The sequence below is a fragment of the Vidua macroura genome, chromosome 3 (genome assembly GCF_024509145.1).
Source record: "Vidua macroura isolate BioBank_ID:100142 chromosome 3, ASM2450914v1, whole genome shotgun sequence".
Classification (NCBI taxonomy): domain Eukaryota; kingdom Metazoa; phylum Chordata; class Aves; order Passeriformes; family Viduidae; genus Vidua; species Vidua macroura.
Genome location: NC_071573.1, coordinates 71,436,043 through 71,458,171, shown reverse-complemented (window position 1 = coordinate 71,458,171; position 22,129 = coordinate 71,436,043).

Below are 22,129 nucleotides of genomic sequence, written 5' to 3'. Positions count from 1 at the left end.
GCCAAATCTAAACAAGGAATTCAGCAGCAAGCTGTGGCAAATGTGATTCGGAAGAACAGAGTGTTCACAACAGACATGCGTCACTGCTGAAGATGAAGTATGTGAGCCCTGCTTTCCTGCTTCCCCATCCCCAGTACCTCCACAGAAAGCTCAGCCTCTCCTGTCCACCTTATTTGTTCAGTAGTGGACTTCATACGATTGATTCAGTTCTCATTAAACTGATTTACTGGGCTCGCTGGCTCTGCTCAGCTTCAGTTTATTCCTACTTTGTTTAAAATTCGGGAAGTGCTGGGGGAGGGGACAGGACACTAATGGCCATTCTTGTGTAAGTGGAGTGGTAGCTGATTTATTGCAAAGGTTATAAAGGAAAAGTATTAAGTGTGTTCCATTCTACTTGGCAAAGCCATCCTGCACAATGTCCAACAAAACCCTGAGAGCACTGGTTTGTACCGAAAAAAAAAAAAGGGGGGGAAAAAAAAAAGGGAGGAGGGGTGTGTGTGTGCATGTGTGTGTGTGTGTGTGTGTGTAAGGGGGATGCTCCACCAAGATGTGCTCTTCTTCTTTGAGAGCATTAATTAAGACTGTAAATCATGAGCAACATGAAACAACTGTATTTGATGGAACATGGACAGTTCTGGAGTTCTGCTGTGCTTGCGCCATCAGTTTGAATACCTACACTGAAACACTAATGGGAGAGCAAACTTCAAAGAGAAATTCTGGCATGAAGAAGCAGGCTGCAAGGATCATTACATGGATAAAGTTGTAAAATAGACTCCTCCGTGCAAACTGGGAAGGAGGTGGAATGAAAGTTTGAAAGGTTTATAGGAACTCAGGCTTGCTTTCCTTTCATGCACAAAGTCAGTCCCACATTAATTTGGTAAAATAAGCTTGTGTATTAGTGTTTTGAATAAAAGGAGGGATAGGAGAGTGACAGGAGAAAAAAAAATGTACTTGAATAATGAAAAACTGTTAATATTCTTTAAAGCTAATTTTCCTTTTCTAAGTAATAGTCAATGGAGTTTTTTTGTCACATCATAAGTAGTGGTGGGTCACATTCCTCATACTTAGAGAATTTAAAGCCTACATTTGTTACAATCACATAGTTTTATCTTCAGCAGAGCATCAGTAATAGAAATTCACCCAGTAATTTCTGCACAGTTGTCATATCCTAAATGAATGTGCTTGTGTTTAGGAAGCCATTTAATCTTGTTTGAAAGGCATTAAGTAACACAGACAATCCCCTGTGTCAGACTGTTCAGTTTATTATTTGTTTAAAATAAAATTTAGTATTTAAAATTTATTTCTCTTTGATTTCATACAGTTACAATTTCTTGCTGTTGTGTCTGTACTGGGCAGCAGTGGAGTGGCTCTACTGTAGCTGAGATGATTTTCATCTATTTGGCATATAGTCCATTTGTTCCTCATTTTCCTTCGGTGTAAAGGACTGGATGCAAGTACCATTTTGATGAAAAATGGTCTATTCTTCATAGTTAATTCACAAGCAACTTATTTCCCAGCACAACATTTTTATGTAATTATAAGTAGACCTCTGTCCAAATACTTGTCCAGGATTACTCAAAGTTTTGGGTTTGCCAAATGTGGTTTGAGATGCAATTAATAATGTGGTGGATTCCAGAATTGCTGATGAGGTTAATTTTCCTTTTTGTAGAATATGATACTGTAATAGAGATGTTCTCTATAGATGCATGAGATGGAAAAAAATTTGTAAATAATAACTTAGGGGAAAAAAATCTGGAGTTATTTATATTTAGGAATCAGGAGCCCTGTTTGCAGCAACAGCTTCCATGCTTACCACAGAGCCACTTCTTCCACTGACCCTATTAATTTTATGAAGGATAACTCTCTGATGTTATGATACTATTTTGGAGGATCTTCATTACTATAGACACATTATTTCTATATTTACATGTAGTATAAATGCCTATGCAATAAGCAGGGAAAAGGAATTTGTTATATTACAGGAATGTGCATGTTAGAGGGTTTATGGAATGAGAATTTGAGTGCCTTAAACCAAAGGTAGAGTTCAGAGTCATTGGGCTTGTCATAACTTGCAGAAAGAGACAAATTACCTGTATGCTACTTGGGTTGTAAAGGAAAGTACTTCATGTTAAGCACAGTGTATCCACTATTTGCCACTGTACTGGTACTTCAAAAGAGTACCTCTCCTTTCCCTAACAAGAGAAAAAAACACATTAACTGTGACAGCCTCTTTTTTCTTCACTGGGAAGCAGGATTGTGCTGGCTTAGCCTGCAGTGCCTTTCAGAGGCACTCAGATGGTCTTGGACACGAATAAATGTGTGCTGTTTGCCAAGAAGGGTTGCACCATAGCGTGGTTATGTTTGGAAAGGCTAACACTTGCATGTCCAAATGTAAATAAAGGGTGTACAGTCTTGAACTGTACCTACGCTGGAAAAAAAGTCTTGTCAGAAACTCTGGGATAACAGTAGACCAGTAGACCCTTTTTTTACTTCCCTGCTGTTCTCCTGTTCTCTATCAACCAAAAAAAACAAAAAAAAAACAAAAAAAAAACCAAACAAACAAACAAAAAAAACCCCACCAACACCGCGGCATAAATGAACCCTATGTTAATAATTCTTTTCTAAGAAAGATAGTTCAGTGTTATTATAGAATTGCATACAAAAGGCACATTCTCAACTTGCCACTGATTTCCATGGACCTAAAGCAGTGTTTCTTACACCCAGCCAGAGCAGCTGCTTTCAGGTGCTAAGGATATTGTACACAAAGATGTACTTTTGAATTGTACACAAAGATGTACTTTCCTTACTCCGTTGTCTTTCAGGCACTGCTGTGGCTGGTTTAGATAGGTTGTGACTAAATAGGTGGTCACAGGAAAACCATGCATTAAAAACTTCTGGCCTGAAATGATTGGCAGATGTGAAGGATCTGTCCAAGGCTCTTTAGAACAAGCACACTATAACCTTGGTTCCCTAGCTGCCCTGGTGTATGTAATCAATTCTTGGATCATCTGGGAAGACTGTATGGGGAACAGTCAAACATTTTTGAATGAGAGCTTACAAAGGGAAACAGAACCAAGTGAGATGCTTTTCCATTTCTTATTGACATCAGATCAAGATCCAGTGTGTTCCTGGGAAATACATTCCATGCAAATGAGGTCCATAGAATTACCAGCCAAGTGAAACACAGGCTAGTGCTGTGTAAATGAATGGCCTTTCTGCCCGTGCTGGCTGAATCTGTGATAGCAGCATAGCTGAGCAAATGCCCTTCAACACCATTTGTTAGCAAAGTGGTTGCTGTTGCACAGTCTGTACACCCAGGTAAGTGTGCTTTGGGTCTCATCTTGTGGCAAGCACATTTACTTGGAAGAGAGAACATCCAAATTAAATTTCATGGCTGGCATTTGCCTCCAGCATGGGCAGGAAGTGGGGGTGGCATATTTTTCACCCATCTTCACATGCCAGAGTTTGAGTCAGTTTTCTCAGAGCTTCCTTTACTGTCCACGGAGAAAACCAGCCAACATTTACAACACATTTATCAATCTCTTTCAGACATCAGCAACAGAGAAGTTTACATTTGGTCAGATGAAACTGACACTTAGCACCAGACTTTTAAAGTGTGTTGAGATAGATGTCTGATGATGCAGAAGGATACACAGTGAGTATGTCAAAAGATGGTGGAGATCACTCCAGGCTGCTCTTTTTTCCCTGAGGAGACAAAACACCTTGAACAATCAGTCTCTGAGCTGCTGGGCTAGTGATGCTGGCCTACTGGGCACAGGAGTCTTAGGTGCTGGATATCTACACTGCACTGTTGGGGACAGTTGCTAGCAGCTGTGGCCTGACTCATCCAGCATTCTTTTGGACGATACCTGGACACAGCTGGGGTGTTAAAGCTAGGTGTAGTTGCCATTGCTGTAGGTGGCTTGCATGCAGCCCTGTGAAGGAGTCTGAGTGGTGCTGGTACATGTGACATAGGCCCTCCTGGGTGAGTAGTCTGAAGTGCCATAGAATGGTTGCAGCCACAGCTGAGCAAATCCTTGTGTCTTTATCACTGGAGAAGACTGGGGTGGGGGAAGGTAAATATGTCAGCAGGTAGAAACAGAGAGGTGGCAGCAACTGCTTTAAACCAGCATTGCTGCCAGAAACTTGTTCTTCAAATGACCCCCTGTCGACTTACCTGACAATCCGTGGTCGTTTGAATAGTTCAGTATATTGGCTTCAGGGAGCCCCAGAACAAAGACTTTCCTTTAAAAACTCAGACCTTACTCAGATAAAACTCCCACTCATGCCCCAGGGAGTTTTGCATGACGCAGGATTACAGGATGATGTCTCAGCTTTGTTGTGTGTGCTGCCTGTAGCTGCGTTTTAGTTCTATGGATTAATAAAGGCTGTGCCCATTTACAAGAAAATTTGATTTCCGTTTGCTCCCAATCAGTTTGCTAAAAACTTTATCATCCTCTTTATAAGCTAGAGATGGGGCTTTTGAGGAACTTACAAGTGAGGGGGAAGGGCACTCACCTGAAGGAGGTGCCTTGGGAGAATGTGGAGAAGGACAAGACTTCGAGGATCTTAGCAGGCAGGCAGTGGCATCTGAGATTTTTGGTTTGTCCACACTCTTCCCACCATAGACCCCAAGGTTTCCGAGGTGAGGAGTTGTTCAGGACTGCTGTTAAGCCCAAACTCAGCTCGTGAATCTGTTCAGTGTTTGGGGATCCTGAGGTGGTTTCTTCCCCTCCTGTATGACAGGTATGCTTCATCATGCCTTTAGTTTCTCTGATTCTGTGATTACTCATTGTTATTTTGTGTGAGCAAAGCCAGCAGGTGTTACAATACCTTCCCTGTCAGCATGTCCTGCAGTTTCTGTTTCCTTGGATGAAACAGGAAAGCAGTCACTTCAGGGCCAGGGAACTGGGCCTCATTTCGTCAGCTGGAAGGTGACTAGTTAAAATCTAACTAGCAGTCTCACACCCAGTGCCTGACAGAAACTGTCTCTGAAGACTATTAAGAAAATAAAAATTCCCTGCTCTGTCATATAATGGAAATGAGAATACTTCAACAGCCATCCCCTCTAATCTGTTAGCCAGCCCTTAGCAGCTTAGCAAGCCTGTATTTAACCTATTTCCCTAATGGCAATTAAGAAATGTTTTCATTTCCCAGGGAGAGGATTGCCAATGAAATCCCCCTCTCCCCCCCAACCCCCATCCTGTGGCTCCGTTCTCTCCCTCCTCTTCCCCACACCCCAGCTCCTTCTTCCTTAGCCCAAGGCATCCAAAGCATTCCCCGTGTGTTTGGGTAGCATGCAGTGAGGAAGAAATGATTAAGCAGCTGAATGTTTGAAATCCAGCTAAATGCACCGATTATTATCTGCTTAGGGCTTTCTTATCTCGAACTGTGTGGTGCTTAATGGTAGCCCCATTGTTTTCAGCTCAAAGGTATTAATGAAGGAATCAGGGCAGCAGGCTGATGTCATAGGTGGCTGAAAGGTGACTTGTGCACTGATTTCCCTTACTCCACCCCTTCACAAGTCCCTTCCAACTAGTTCAGAAGAAGGGTTAGTATTTTTAGAGTGGAGGGAAGAAAAAAAAAAAAAACAGCAAGCAGCCGAGGTTGCATTTGTGTGTCTGGTAAAAGGATTGCAGAGGCTGCTAAATATCCTGCTTAAAAGATGTACTCTCTGAGCTTCTGCTCTACTTTCTCACTTCATAAAGACCCTGAAGTGTTGGCGCAGGTCTCAGCGTGAAAGCGACCAACTGGCCCTTGTTCACACCTGCCCTAGGCACTGACCAGCAGACCACACTTGATGTCCTGACCTATATCCAAGGTGAGGTTTCCACTTAGTGTTTTCCACGGGAAGAAAGAGCTGTGTAAGTAGCTGCCACCAAGGATAGCATCTTGAGGTGGATGAAGCCCTCAAGATGATGCACAATTTAAGGAAGTGCTTTCGTAGTCAAGTTATCAGCTGTACTTTTTGTCACTCTTGGGAGTTAAATCCTTTTCTCTTTTTTTCAAATGTACATAGTTATTAGATGCAAAGTGGTGTATGTTGTGTGAGGAGAGACTCTTCTCTCTGGGGTGAGGTATCTTGAGTGTATTCAGTTTTCTGTTACACAACACAAAGAGGGAAAGAGTAAAGATTTAGAATAGATTCGATTTCATTGTCATTGTGTGTATTTTAATCATACACTTATTTCTGTAAATCTTTTTGTGACAGATTTGATTTGGTATTCCTTCCCTTTTTGTCATCGACATGAAAAACACTGTTCTTTCTTTGACCTAAAGTACTGCTCTACATGGTAGGACTTTAGCATCACACTCCTGCAAAAATGCTAAAATTTCTTCAAGGTGTTTTTTTTTTTTTTTAATGGACCCACCTAAGAATTCAAGGAAAGATGTGCTACCAGAAACTGACTTGTGGAGCTTTTGTAATTTTGGGGACAATAAAAGAAAAACAGCTTTTAAATAGCGATGTCATAAGGTAGCAAGTAAAGAGCTCCTGTGTCCATACATATCCAAGCAGGTCTCAGACTAGAATAAAAATAACGCAGTTTCTTTTTTCATTTTAATGAGGCAATATTTTTTGTGCAATATATAAGTTAATCAGAGTCTTTGTGATTACAGTTATAATGTCTTTGGTGGCGTGGGATTCATAAGATAGGGTTTCTGTCTTACCTAGACAAATGAGTGAAGAGCTTAATCCTTTCAAATTTTTGATCAGTTTTATTTGTTTTTCTCAATTTTAGTTTAGTTTTGGTTTGATGAACATGCAGTAGCTTTCACTGTTCACTGCAGTACTTTGTGCCTGTTGAAGGAGCTATCGAAATAGTCCACTAGCAAAGACTAGAAAGTCGAAAGAGAAAGCAGAGAAGAAAGAGTGGCACTGAATACCCATAAATGCATCAAAGCCAGCTGCTGTGACTTGGTTTTTTGTTTGTTTTGTTTTGTTTTTTTGTTTGGTTTGGGTTGGGTTTTTTTTGTTTTTTTTTTTTTTTTTCTTGTTTTGTTTTATTTTGTTTTTTTGACTTATTAGTTCATGACTGAGATTGGTTTGTGTAGGGTGTTTTTTGTTTGTTTGGGGTTTTTTGGGAAGGGTTGAGTGAACTGACTGGCACTTCCAGTCCTGTCCTCTCACATCCCCTCCTGTCCCACCACTCCCTGTTTCTGTAGGTTCAGCAGTAAAAACCTATTGAAATGTGAGATTACCAAACTGAAGCAATCAGTCTGAAATGATTAAGGAAGATGACTATTCTTTTCTTCAGATGACCAAAAGTCATCTTGTCCAGAGTTTCTTATCTTCAAGGTGCTATTTCACAACAGTTTCTAAGTATGTATTTCCTGTTAAAATCTGAAGGCTTTACATTGTAGGTAAGCTTGTACGTAGAAACTATCACCAACGGTTACAAAAATTGGTGTCTGTCTTTCTTTTGAAATTATGTTGAATTTTTTAAAGGAAAAAGTGTTTATTTATTTCTTTAGTAATTTAGGAGATTATGTGTCAAGCCCAGGGTGAAATTTTGTTTGCTGAACTTATCTTAAACCTCAGGAGGGAGGAAGGTTCCATTTAAAGGTCAAAGCATTTCAAGATTTCAATTCCGTATATTTTTTACGTTTAAAGTTTTCCCTCACCCCACCCAGATCTCGGACCTTAGAAGTTTTTCAGATGCCTTACACATGTTCATCTTGTGTTGAAATTTTTGAAATAATTCTACATTAAATGCCACAATAGTTAAATATTCATGCACATATTACTATCATCTACTGTGCACCAATACTTCTCTGGCAAGAAATTCAGTGTTTGAGCTTGGAGGAGAATGCTGGAGCTGACAAAATTCAGATGCTAATGATAATTAATTTATGTAGTGGCAAAGATAGGTGCACTGCCAGGTGCTTTACAGGCAGATAAGATCTGGTTTCTGCTTCAGTGAGTTTACAATCTGAGGCCCTGGTTTTGCAAATACTTATGCACATGAGTTATGCCACCGGGTGCAGTGACACTACTCATGCATGTGAAGTTACTCACCTGTAGTGAGCTATCTGTGTACAGTTTCAACTGCATTAGCTTTTCAATTGATTGTGCAGTGAGTCAGTAATTATTCAGGCTGATAATTGTAGTTATTTAACAAGCTCTGCCAGTCAGAAATTAAAGAAAAAATACAGGAGTCACCTTTCTGCAAGGAAATTGAAAACTCAAGTTTTCCTGGGAAGTTTTTCAGGAAGCAAACAGTCCATGTTAGGTCTGGCATTTCCATGTCACACTGGTTTAAATTATGTCTATTTGCGTACAAATCACAGAGGAGAAAAAAATCACCCGATAATTGGAAGGGAAAAGTGTTATTCCCGTTCCTCATTTGTCGTGATGCTGATCTTGGGGCCATGGTAAGAGTGTTTCCAGTGAAATCACTTTCAAGTCTGGGAAAAAGCAATCAGCAGAGGCCTTGGTAGCTGTAAATTTGTGGCAGCAGTCCCTAATTCATCTTGTAATTCTATGACAGGCTCTGAATTGCTCGTATTTGGCCAGGGATCACCTCAGTGGACAGTTAATGAAAGAGCAGAGGGAACTTGAAGGTCAGTCACACTGAATTCTTTTTTCTTCCTGGCTATGTCTTTTTTTTTTTTTTATTGCATCCTATCTTTCTTTATATAATTTATTAAGGAAAACCGTTTTTTGTTTGTTTCTGGCAAAGGCAAATCTATGCCTATTTGTTTATTTGCCTTTTTTGCTTGAAGCATTTATAAAACAGCTTAAAATGCCTCAAAATAGATGTTTCTGTTGAAATCAAGTGACGGAATTACATTTTAGCCAATTTCTATTTCTTGTCTGAGTGTGGTCATGAGAATAAAACAGCAACAGATGCTGCAACCAGGTATGGTTTTGAGAATGGAATTTGTACATCGACATGTGAATCTAATCTAAGTACAATGAGAAGGCTTTAGTTATTGGCTCACGCTCAGAATAAATGAATTTGAACCTCAGAAAGCCATGAGACTAATTAAAATAACACCAGAAAATGCATTTGTGTCTGCTGGAGTCAGAGTAACCAGCAGATAAGCTGTAATAGCATTTGTTTGTTGAAACACTGTAGTAAATGGGGGCTGACTTATCAGAACACAAGACTTTTCTGTGACATGTATAGCAGAACAGACATATTGAAAAAAAATTTTTAAAGTAAAAACAAAGTGGAGTCACGGATCAAAAATTAAAATGGCCTTTTCTTTTTCTTCTTCCCTCTTTCTTATTTTATAAGATAAATTCCTGTCATCTCTGTTTTCTCTTTTTCAGAGTATTTTCTTTCTTTGGAGGACATCAGTCTTCTTTCTTGTTTTATCTCATTCAGTCTATCTCTCAGAATACCTTGTGTCTTAATCTTCTCTCTCTAGTTTATGCCTTCAATCTTTTTGCCTACTTTTTCTGTCCTTTCCCTGTCTTTTCATAGTGTTGTTTTTATCTCTCCTTTATTTTGACCTTCATTCCAAATATATTATTTTCCACCTCAGAGTTCCCTTCCCCTGTTCAGCCTTTGTCAGAAAAAATTTCATAGGGCTCACCATCATTTGACCCTTCCAGATAAAGTATTTTGAATGACCACTCTGGCTTCAGGGAAAAAGGAAATGTTGGTGGATGAAGTAGTGTTTTTTTCACTATCTGAACTCCTTTCAGTCACAACAAGATCACTGCTACTTCCTCTCAGATTGAATTAAAAATCCTTTGCAATTCATTGTAAGCTTCACTTGCTATTAAACTAAACCTACAAAGTAGGGTAAAATGGGAGATTAAAAAAAAAAGAAGTGGATAGAGAAGTCCACTTTCTGCCTGCTGTACAAGGAAAAGTTAAAAAATATTTAGAGGTAAGTTTATTTTTCAAACTACATTGAATTTAAATTAGTGGTAAGAATTAACTGCATTTTAATGGTTATCATGTAGTCAAGGATGCCCTTACTATAAGCAATGTAAGAGTACAATGAGCTTTTCTATTTGTGAACCTGGGATTCCATGTCACTTTTTAATAGGCTTCTGGAGCACACGTCCTTTTGACTGCCTGTGATAGAGCAGAGGTCATGACTAGCTGCAGGACCTGCTGCTTGGCTGTGCCTGTCTTGGCTGGTGGGATGTCTCTTGTGGACTGTGGCCACTTGTGACTGTGACTGTGGCCATTTGTCACTTACCAGCACCAGGGGATTTCCAGCCCCAAAGCTTTTGCAGATCCCAGACAAGCAGATCACAGATGTGGTGTGGAAAGCAAGGTGATGCCCCTCATCTGTACAGATAAAAGGGAGGTTTGTGCATACATAACCCTTTGAAAATTATGCCAATACAATCTTAGTCAAGTCTAGTGAAACAAAAATGGTCTTGGTTCTTGCACAAGCCAAAGCAGGGAACAAGGTGGCTTCTTACAGTTTTAGTAACATCTCATTTCTACACATGCTGAGTTTCAAATATTTGTACAAGAAGCTGCTCTGTGAAGGTTGATTGGGAGTGATTGGGATTGTTTTGTGACTCAATTTTTCATATTTCTGTTTAAATCAGATTAAGTCACTGCATTTGAAATGCTGGATTTGGCAGAAACAAAATTGGTTGAAGGAGGACATGAAAATCTTCTCTTTGTGTGTAGAAGACTGTTGTTAACCTAATGTAACAGGGTGTCAAAACTCATACTATGCTAAGTGTTTATAAAGTGCTTTTGTTAATGGTGTAAAAAATCCAATAACAACCCAAGAATCTTCTCATAATGAGAGGAAAAAAACATTAGTGCTTTTCCTGACAGTGTTCCTTTTCATGGGGGATTCCTCTGTGGAACACTAATGAAGTCCATTCAGAAAGATCTTAATTAATTTAATTAAAATCTGTCAGATCAAACTGATTAGCCTGACATCCAGCCTGGCAGGAGGAAGGAGGCTGGTACAAGCATTGTAAGTGTGTTGAGGTGGGCTTGCCACTTGCAATCAGAGATGTGTGGCTGCTGTGGGGATCAAATGTGTGGCTGCTGTGGGGATCAAAGCCGTCTTTCATTGTCGTCAGAACAAACATTATGGCTCCCCTGGGCAAGTGATCCAGTTTCTTTTTGTCAGAAAATATTTTTTACCTCCACAGCCTTGGCAGCTCATGAGGGGAGAGCAGGTACCTCGTTCTGAGCCAGGTGACCTTTCCTAATCTCCTGACATCAGGAATACTGATTGGACATTTCTCATCTCTTCACCATCCTCTCAGGTGTTGGCCATGGGCAGGAGAGAGAGGCCATGGTGGCAGGGGTGACTGCATTTTGATGCTGAGTGTGGGTGTCACTGCAACAGAGACTTCCAAGGAGTGGTGTGCCCACATGAGGCATCTTCCTTTTGCTGCCATCTCCCACTGAACTGAAGTGGGAGCTGAGAAACTGCATTCTCTGCTATCTGGCTGTGCTTGTCCAAAATATGAGGAACTACCTCAACCACGTAAGCTTCTTAATTCTGCAGCTGCTAATAATGATGTGTGGTTTCTATGGCAAACATCAGGGCAGCCAGTGCCAATCTGTATCTCTAGGTCCTTCCACTTCCCCTACCCCACACACGTACTTACAGAGTACCTCTCATCTTCAAAGATTTTAATAAACACTTTTATCCATCGTTACAGTGGGAGGGATCCATCAAAAGGGTAATAGCTGGTAAATACTCAGTTTTTCAGGCCCCAGTCCTGCAAGAGCTTAGGCATATGTTTTAGCTTTATGTGCCATAATTCAGGCTTCAGTGGAACCATTCACAGTGCGTGAAGCTAAGCATATGTGTAAGTTAGGAATTGTAAAGATTAAATAGCATTCCTGTTAGCTGGAAATCAAATGGTAGATGAAAACTGGGACTCCAACTACAGAGGAAATGCAGTTCCTGAAGGAAAAGCAGCAGCAGCAGCAGCTGACATGAAAGACTTGCCAACAGAAGACCTGTCAGTGACATGTGTTTGGTCTTTATTTGTGAAAGGGACTCTTCTCCTGGCAAAATGCCAATGGGTCAGTTTCTCCAAGGGTGGAACTCATTTGGAGCATTGAGTTCCATTTGCGTGGGTACACACCCAGTGAAAGCATCTTTCTACAGTTTAGAAGCATGTGTCTGATTTCAGTACTTGGGCTTCAACAGACTTTTTGCCAAGAAATGATAGATTGCCGGAAGAAATAGGACATAAGTTTCATCTGCAGATGCTTTTCCTGACTTACACCTTCCCAGTACTTTCTGGCCATGTCAGTTGAATTGAATATCCTTGAAACAGGCAAGGTAGCTTTCATTTGAACAGTGAGCCTGCAATAAAAAGGGTATGCTTGGTCAGTTTAGGATCTTACAGCTGGAGGAAGATGCTTAATGGAATGGTTCATGGTGATAAGGATAGGGCGGACAAATAGGTAGAAATAAGCCACTGGCCACACTAGCCAATATATTTGTCCTTTTTTTAAAAAATAAAATTGTAATCATTATATTGCCTTCTCTACTATCTAAGCCTCAGCTTAGATATTTAGACATATTTTTCCTACCTGCCAAGGGCTTCTTTGATCCTGATCTTGTATTATCTCCACACTGGCCAAAGTATCCACTCATGATGAGCCCTTTTAACAAGAAAATTTATTACATAGTGTATATGTAATAAATGTGGTCTCTGTTGATGGTGACTAAACTCAGGCCACTCTTCTACCAGAGTCTATTGTTTTTTCTCCTTTTGTTTTTAATATGGAGTCCTTCCCTAGCATCTTCCTAACTTCTCCATTAATTTTCTCTTAAGATAATGCAAAACTCAGTTCTATTCAACCATACTTATTAAATTGGATTCTGCTCTAAATTTTAGTTTTTTTCCTAATTGTCAGGTTACTAAATTGAAAAACCTCAAGGTTCCAGTCATGGAACTGAGACTGACTGATAGGTTCAACACACTGCCATAAGGCATATTTGTAGATATAAATGGGAAACAAGAAGGAATTTTTGACAATATATTTTTAGTAAGATTTTATAAAATTGGTCTCTTCCAATGCAGCAGCTGTATGAGCTGTAGGTATTACTTGTATCAAAGTGATTTTTATTTTTCTTTGTCATTTGCAGTTAAATAACCTAATATTTTGAGGAAATAACACTGGATATTATTGATCTATTTTTTTCTTTTCTTCCTGGCTCCTAGGTCACAGTTTAGGCCCTAGTTCAGCAAAGTACTTAAGAAGAGGCTTATCTTTAAGCACATGTTCAAGTCTCAGCAGAGTAAATGAGAATTAAGCAAATACTTAAGTACTTTACTGAATAGGGATAGAATTAAGCATGTAGTTGAATGTTTTGCTGAATCAGGGCCTTAAAATTAAAAATTAATCTTATTTGTGCTACGAAGATTGGAAAGCTACGTGCTAGATTTGGATCTTGAATTAATATAAACCAGGAACAGGATAGCACCAACTGTCACAAGGAGAGGGGTATATAGGTGTAAAAAGGGGGTGAAGCTGGGGTTGTTAAAGTCGTGGGTAGGACATAGGAGAGATATGCATTCTGTTCCTATGTCTGTTTCAGGCTAAATTACTGGAGACTGACATTCCTTTGTGTTTCAGCCCTGCTGCTGGTGAACCCTGGCATGCATAAAAAGTTCCATAATGTTAATAGCTGCCATGCTAAGTCTGAAGTTGCAGGAGAAGGGACTTAATCTTTCTAAGCCTCAATACACACTCTATTTGTCCTGTGAAGGGAAGGTGATGCCACTTCCCTTCTTTCAAACTCTTTGAGCTGGTGAGGTTTCTTTCTGCATGTTGTCATGATGCCTGGCACAGTACTCTTGCTTGTGCCTTCAAGAAGGTTTTGTAGTACAAGCCCATAATAATAAATCCTGTCCTTTGGGTATGACAAAATGATTCGTGTGACATGATAGAGTATTGTTGCAGCTGAATTTTTTGTCAAGATTTAGGTTGATACAAACTAATGGCAGCATTAAGTAGTTTTCTGACTAGCATAATTAACTTGTGTGATTCTAGGAAAAAAACATTTGAAGAACTGTGGTAACTTTACACTATTTTTTAGGAAGATAGCTGCTGCTTTCAGCCTGTAGAGTTGAGCAGGTTATGGATGAAGGTAGGGGAATGTTTGCATGGACCGGTTTTAGGGATGTCTGTTAAATCTGCAAACATCTAGAGTTTTCAGTGCCTGTGAATTCCTTCTGAGAAGTTTTTGGTATTGGCAGTAAACATTTGAGTGGTTTAAGTGAGGCATTTTAAAACCATCGTTTCTACAAACATGGAATCGGCGCCTGAAGCTGGGTCAGTGTTCATCATGATGTTCTGTGTTGCTGTTACCCTGTAGAGATGCTCAGAGAAGATTGATTGACCCAAGTGCTCCTCTTCAAGTAAACTTCATGTAAGGGTAGCTCAGCAAGTAGGTGCAGTGAGTGTAATATGATCTGCATGGGTGCTAGCTAATGGTTAACTGGCTCTGCTGAATCTGTGTTCCTTAAACAAACGCTATCAGCTATGGGTTGTCTTATTTCTGCAGATAACCTACTTCAGGTTGGAAACTAAAGCTTTACTCTTAGGAGTAGAAGACAGCAGGAGGGCTTTCACTGCCTGCTCAAACAGGGAAGGGAAGGAAGGCATCGCATTACTAGAGCTGCTGCTTTCCACTCGAAACAAGAGGGATGAGGCTAGTAGGGTTTCTGAGTATGTTCTGAAGTGTGTAGGGTGGCTGACCTCAACTCAGCTGTTATTTTGATTTTTTAACTGGCTGTGGGCCAAACAGGTGCTTGACACACTGTGAAGCTTCTCAGGATAGCTGGCATAACTTTGTGCCAAGGCTTTGAGAAAGGGCAAAGAAACATGCAAGATCATGCTTTACACAGGAGGTTACAGTGTGGAGATACTCTGTATGGAGAATGAAGGGGCAAGATAGTGCTGAAACTTTGAGCTTTCTGTACAAGGCAGAAAATTAATAGATAAGGTGAGTCAAAACTGTGGATCTTTTATGCTGGGGGCTTTGAAAACTTTGTGGAAACTGCTTGTTATTAGGGATAACCATCTTGTTTCCTGAAATTCTGTAAGGGCATAAATGTACATTTTGTGTACGTGAGAGACCTCTCACCCAAGTACAGTTCTTGTAATGACAGCATTGCATGATCACCTCGATCAATCATCTTGGCTTATAAAATGGGTAATTATCTTAAATCTGAACTGTTTAAAAAACACTAGTTCTGGATGACTTTTAGTAGTGTGGGTTTGTTTGGGGTTTCATTTTTTGTTTTTTAATGGCAAATACAAATTCCCCTCTATGCATTTGAAATATGAAAACTAGGGTTTTTTTTTTAAATAAACATCCTACTTATTCCTACAGGTAGAAATCCAGAACTCAGCCTTGACGGCTTTAAAAGCACATCTAGAGCAAAAACTAGTGGGTTTCACTTTTTCTGTTATGGGCAGAGTAAGTTGGTTTTTCATGTTTTGATCCTGACTAGTAGGAGATACATTAATTACATCAGAAATTGTCTTTGTGGTTATTTTCTGAGACTAACTTTTCCTTCCTTGAGGAATGAAGTGACCCACATCTAAAAACCAGTTAGCTTTGTATAAAGTGATGGATTTTTAACTGCATAGCATCTATACAGTTAAAACAGTAGAAGACTCTGTTCAGAACAGAATTTTACTATTTGATGCATTTAAAGTATTTTTTGACCAGATAAAATTTCTTTATTAAGATATTGTTGGTCACTCAGTTCCCTCTTCATTTAGGTTACCCTTGCACTGGTGTAAGTACATTTAATTCAGTTGAGCTCCCTGTGACTTAGAGCATTAAACAAGTGACAAGAAACAAAATTATGAGGGACTTAAAAGACAACTCTTTTTTTTCTAGTTTTGTGTTATTTATTAACAGTATACTTCATTTGACTTCGGTTGCACAAAAGCTCTGTCAACTAAGTTAATAGTAAATGCCACTTCCTAGTTGACATAAAAGCCTTTAGCATACTTAATGATTATTTTAAGCATCTTGCATTCACAGAATAAAATATGTACCCGTAATTTTTTTAATTAGTCTTTTAAAAGTACTATCAAAATACAAAATCTTAAATTGTTATCTTGTTTAAATAATTCTCTGTTGACAGAGTATGGTTTGATGTGATAACTGAATTGATTTATAATACAGAATGAAAGAGAGATTAACATATTTTAGACAGATCAATGAAATGTTGACAGGCCTGGAACATAAATGATTTTGATTTGTGAATTCTCCAGTCACTTTTTTCTTTGGCAGAAAAGTCACACTTGCACCATTTCTAGGAGTTATTCTGTTAATGGCAAAAAATTTAAACTTATAATTCAAATTTTTTTAAGCAAATCAGAAATTAGGAACCTGGAACAAGAGGCAGCTTTTGAACTCCCGGTTTGTTAAACAAAAATGCATTCGATTTTTTGCTGGGAAACTCCTCTTTTAAGCACAGCAAAGTTCTAAATTTTTATCTCCTTAATACCTTCTTGGCTTAAAATGACAAAGTCTAAAAAGACTTTATGAATACAAGTTTAGGTTGGTGGTTTTTTTTTTTTGTTTTTGTTTTTGTTGTTTTTTTTTGTTTGTTTGGTTTTTTTTTGGTTTTTTTTTTGTTGTTGTTGTTGTTGTTTTGCTTCACTAACATCCATTTTATGGAGACTTTATGAGTTCTTGTGTATCCTCCAAATATTGACACTGCTAGGGCTGGATGGAAAGTTCAGACCAAATCTTGAACCTCCTCTTGTTGGTTCTACAGACTGTCTGGAGTCCAAAGGTTACGAACTGCTTGTAAACTATCTCCAGAATAAAAGCCTGTGTGCCAGGACATCAGTGCTGGTATTGTGTCCTCTATTCTTTTCCTAATTTGCAGTTTCTCCCCACCCTGCCCCCGTGGATTGTCAATGGCCTGAATTGTTTCAGTCTGTTTAATTCAGCGAGGCTGTGCTAATCGGTGTCGCCTGAAAGCCTGTCCTGAGACCCCGAGACTTCAGAGATGTTAATTCGCTTAGTATTACAAAACTAAAAGGGGGGGGGGGGGGTGGTGGTGGAAAAAGAGAAAAAGAAGAAAACAAAAAACCACCAGAGTAGCTCTTCATTGTCTGCTCTAGCGGCACAGACATTAAACCCTTGGATTCTGCAATAGTCAGTACACAACTTTTAATAGAACAGTTTTTAATACACACCAATTTAACAGAACTATTTCTTCAATATTAAGCATTCAAATTGCTCTGTACAAGATATACCCAGTGGATAAAAGTCAACAGGAATCTTCCTGTGAACTCAAATTTAAAGAGTTCGTTTTGCTTAGCTGTGCAAGTTGTGCATGTTCAACCAAAAAAAGACCATTTATGTCCTTAAACCTGAGACAGTAACAACGCTGAACCTACCGCTTTCGGAGAGTGGATGTGGACCTGTCAGGTATGTACCTGGAGGAGAATCTAAGAGCTTGAGTTACTGCTGAGGCTCTCTGGGTGGCTCAGTGGGAGAACACAGTACTCAGGAGAGAAATCCCAGGAGCCACCAAGTTCAGCCAGGAGCATCCTGATTTTAGTTCAATGACTTGTGCATTTTTGCCAAGTGGAGCATAGGGCATAGTCCAACCACATCCTTCCCCCGTAAACGGAATTGCCCTGTCTGTTCTTTGGATATCCTTTGAGGATACAGGCTCAACCTCTCAGGCAAAAGTGTAAAATAGTAGATTTCTTCAATGTTATTAAAAAACTTGATCTAAATGAACATTTCTGCCTAGAGCCATTTTCCAAAGAAATACTTTTGCTAGAGAGACGGAGAGCAATCACAGCTTTCCACAGGCAAACACCGCACGTATTTTTACTCCCAACTGTGATAAATTTACCTTGGGTTTAGTTCATTAAGAAAACTTCATCAGGGAAATGCAATTTCTCCTCACTGTCTAAACATAACAAATAGTACTTATCTCCTTTGGCTAGTTGTTTTTCAGACATAAAATTCCTGTTAAATGGATCTTATTAATACAAACATTTTTAAAAGCCACGCATTCTTTTCCACTGCATCAGTGTGTGGTTTTTAGTTGGTAACACAATATGTACTATCAATGGTTTATCACGGTGATTAAAAGTCCAGTGAAGGAAACTCACATGAGTCTTTAACTATGAATTGATCCTCAGTGATCAAATTAAATTTGGGGGTTTTTGCAGGAAAAAAAAATTGGGTTTTTCTTTGTTTGTTTGTTTTATGTAAAATAGCTTTTACCAAAAACTTGGGTTTGTATCATGATTTTTTTCAAATGTTTTTGTGGCATATGCCTAATGAATATTCTCTAAATACTCCTCACAGTCAGCAGTAATCTTAATGATAAATCATTTTGCAATGTTTCAAATGTTCTTAACTCTTGTTGAGATAATTCCAGATTCAGTGTGTTAAATATTTTCAAGCAATAGGCTTGCTGACTTTTAATCTGCAGGTCTGTTTTGTACCACATGCAGTTTCCAGGTACTCTGTATCTCTTGTGCTGCGTAACCCGTCTCGCGTGCGCGGCTATCTAATCTTGCGGAGGGTGAGAAGCTGTAATTTGTGGGGCTTCTTATCGAAATGCAGAAAACTGATGTGGAAAGAATGGCAACCAAGCTGTATTTTGCCCTCACAGTATTAATTTTGTTTTTTTAAAAAATAGGTGTAACTGAATGAATAATTTCCAGAGCTTTTAAAACATAGCAGGTTGCATGGTTCAAAGGCAAAACCTGCAGAGTCGAGCTGTGTGGGGCACCAGCGCCCTTCACTCCCCAGAAGCCCAGCGTCCCCCATGCTCACCGGGATCTGATTGTCCAGTGATGCAAGAGTTTGCTAATTAAACAGTTCACAGAGGTGTTTGGGGCAGAACCTGTGGACATTTAACCAATTGAACAATTTATTGCTGTAATTGAAGGGGTTAGCTGGTGTTTATTAACTAGCCTTCCTGTCACGTTCCAATGGCTGGACTAACCCTTGGTCCCTGATTTGTTTTCAAGTGTCCCACCGGTGGTGTTGGCGCTGCAGTGTCATTCTTCAGGCTGCCACTTCAAGGCCACAACTTCACTTATCGGCCTTTTGCAAATTCAGCCACATTACTGGATTTTTTTTTTTTTTCTTGCTGGAGCAAGTGTTTTATTACAAAGTACTGTTGCTTTAGAGCAAAACCAAGATTTTATCTTAGATGAAAAATAAGTTTGGATTATTAAGAAACTTCAGCAAACCACTTCTGGCTTGAAAACAGTTTCTGGCTTTGTAATCTCAGCATAGCACTAGTTTATTTTCCCTTTATGTTTATGGTCACCTCTGTCGTCTCTATCATCATTAAAGAGGGTTTGGGGCTGGGATAAAGGCATCATTACAGTGGCGTGCAGCAGGGCTCCCAGTCCAACCGCTGAGGCACGCGCAGTTTGGGACACAAATCTATTCAGGGGAACAATGAGCCCTGATGGTGATAACAGGCTGCTTCTCCCCCTTACCCATGAAAGCTTCTATAACTAGAACTAATTGGCCATTCTTAAAGTGCAATTAGCAGGGATATTAATCTAGGCCTGACAGGTGTGAAAATGTATTTCTTTGAGTCCATTCAATAGACACCCTCTCTGATGACCCGTAGGAGGGGTCTGAAGCAATTGTACCTATAAACTTGCAAGCTTTTAGTTTGTTGGAACCGAACAGCCGACTTTTAATAATCTCATTTGAGTCAGATGACATTAACTCGACAGAAATGGATGGGAGGAAGTTCACTTAATACTGACATAATAGTTGGTATCACTTCCATCATCGGGAAAGGAAATGACTACTTTCCCCTTCATTTGGGTATGTGAAGAAAAGGGAAGACTTTTGAAAAATACATATTTTTTTAATGAGAAAGTTAGGTCTGAATTATTTTGCATTAGGGATAATTAGGTGTCCTCCCTCAGTTTGCCTCTTGTGCAGTTTGATAATCTCCATTTGCAATGCTTGCTGCTTTTCTCATTTTTGTTCTTCATCCCAATAGGCACGGCATAGAGCAGAGACATTAAAAGGCATTGCCAACAAGGGTGGCATTATCATCAGCTCTGCAGCTTTTAAATAGTGATAATGTAACTGTTTAACTCCAATTGGAGATGGAGTTTCAGGAGAGATGGATACAGCACTACTAGTTCAGCTTTGCTACAGCTAGTATACAAGGGCACAGCTCAGTGGAGCTGCACTGGTCTATACATGTCCAAAGATCCTTATTTTAACCAGCAGACTTATTGTGGGATGCTGAAAGGGTTCCAGCTGAATCTGCAGATGGCTGCTTATGCTAGTGGGCTTCAGGCTTGGAACTAAATGAGGAAATTTGTATTTCCCGTTTTAATTAAAAGGGGTATTCACAATTTAAGACTAAACGACAAAAGCCTACCCCAAAGACATGCATCTGTTTTACATAAGATAAATGTGTTATAAGAGTGAGAAATTGCTTGAAGATGTCTTGATACTGAAAATAGTGTGAGTTCATGGGCATGCACATGCATGTATACTGCTCAGTCAGCTAGAATTTTTTCCAAAGATGGAAAACTTATTATGTATGGTCTTCCCTGAAAAAAAAAAAAAATCTGCATAGAGCTTTACTAATTCACTCTTCTGGAAGTACCTAAATGTCCAGACCACTGTGATATTTCTTAGAAGTACCTTAGAAAACTTGTTAGAAAAGATGAGTCTAGGTCTTTCTCAGCCACTCAGCACAGTCTTCTGATAGAAAAGGCAACTTCATAAAAAAATTTGTTCTACTAACATATGAGGCCCATCTTACCAAGACTGGCTTTTTTTTTTTTTTTTGCCTCACTGCTGTGATGGAAAAACCCCTCTTAGACTAAAGAACTTCTTGTCTGAATTTGCTTGGGAGAGTTTTGTTCTTCAGGAAAATTCTTAGCTGAAAAATCTCAAAAAATAGATCCTTAGTGTTTATTGCATGACACTCTGAGCACAACCACATCCTTTCCCAACCTTGGCAAAAACATAAAGTAAGAAAGATCATGATTGCATAACGAAACATGGTCCAGCAGCCTTCAGGAGTATGAGTAGTGATTGAGGTAGCCTTAGAAACTGTGAGTATGTCCCTGGACCCGAATTTGTGAGCCTTTCTGAGATGTAAAGCTTATTAACTTAGTTGTTACTGTATCTGCGTTGCTCTCTTGATGCCCTGATACCCCTCAGGACACTACAGTTTTCCACAGCCAGTGGGTCTTGGAGCTGGCTCTGCAGGCTTTGCAATAGAGCATGCTGCATGGTTAGACATGCTCTCTTGCATCTAAGAAAGGCTCTGCATTTTCTAACCTAATGCAATCAAAATTGATCTTGATTCAACACAGATGACCAGCATAGGAAACAATACTCTGCTTCTGGAGCAATAGCAAGGTTTGTCATTCCTTTGGAACCCATTGCCCTTCTTCCTGGTTTAGGAGGGCAAGGCAATCTTTTTCTTGATTACCCTAAATAATGCAAAACATCCAAGGGGAAGGAGGGTCTTGTGATTGAGACAAAGGGCTGTGATTCAGGACTCGTGGGTACAGCTCCTATCTCTGCTGTCTGCTTTCAGTTAAACCTTGGGGAAGTCATTAGATCTCTTCCTCTTACACAAAATCCCAGAGCCTTCTGTCTTTTCCATTGAGCTGAGAGGTTCTTGTCACCAGCTGCACATTTGCATGCATTCCTCACCGTTGTTATCCACTAATGCAAGCTAGAGAGCCTGCCTTCTCATATCTGGGGAGGAAAGTTGAGGTATTAAAGTTTTGGGGGCTGTTCTTAGAATGGTGAACATGATCCTATGCCCAAATCTGCTACCAGGACTCCTGCTTGCCTTTTCATCTCCCATGCTAATTCTCTCCCCTCACAACAGCTCCATTTCTCCCCTGTTCTTCCTGAACCACTGAGAAGTGGAGAGGAAGAGAAGAGATAGCTTTCCCCCTCCCTACTGTGAAACCAAGATATATTATTATCTGTCTTCTCTTAACCAGACATGGCAACAAGATTACTCAAATTCATGTCAACTGAATATGAGTTATACAGTTTTGCAAGTTGATGACTAAAATTATTGGAATTACCCAGAGCTAAATGGTTTGTTATAGCTGGAAATTGGAAAATCTCTTGGTGTTTGCACCATTGTTTGTTGTGGAAGCGTTAAGTCCTGCTGCTTCATGTCCTCACCCTTTTTATAGACAAA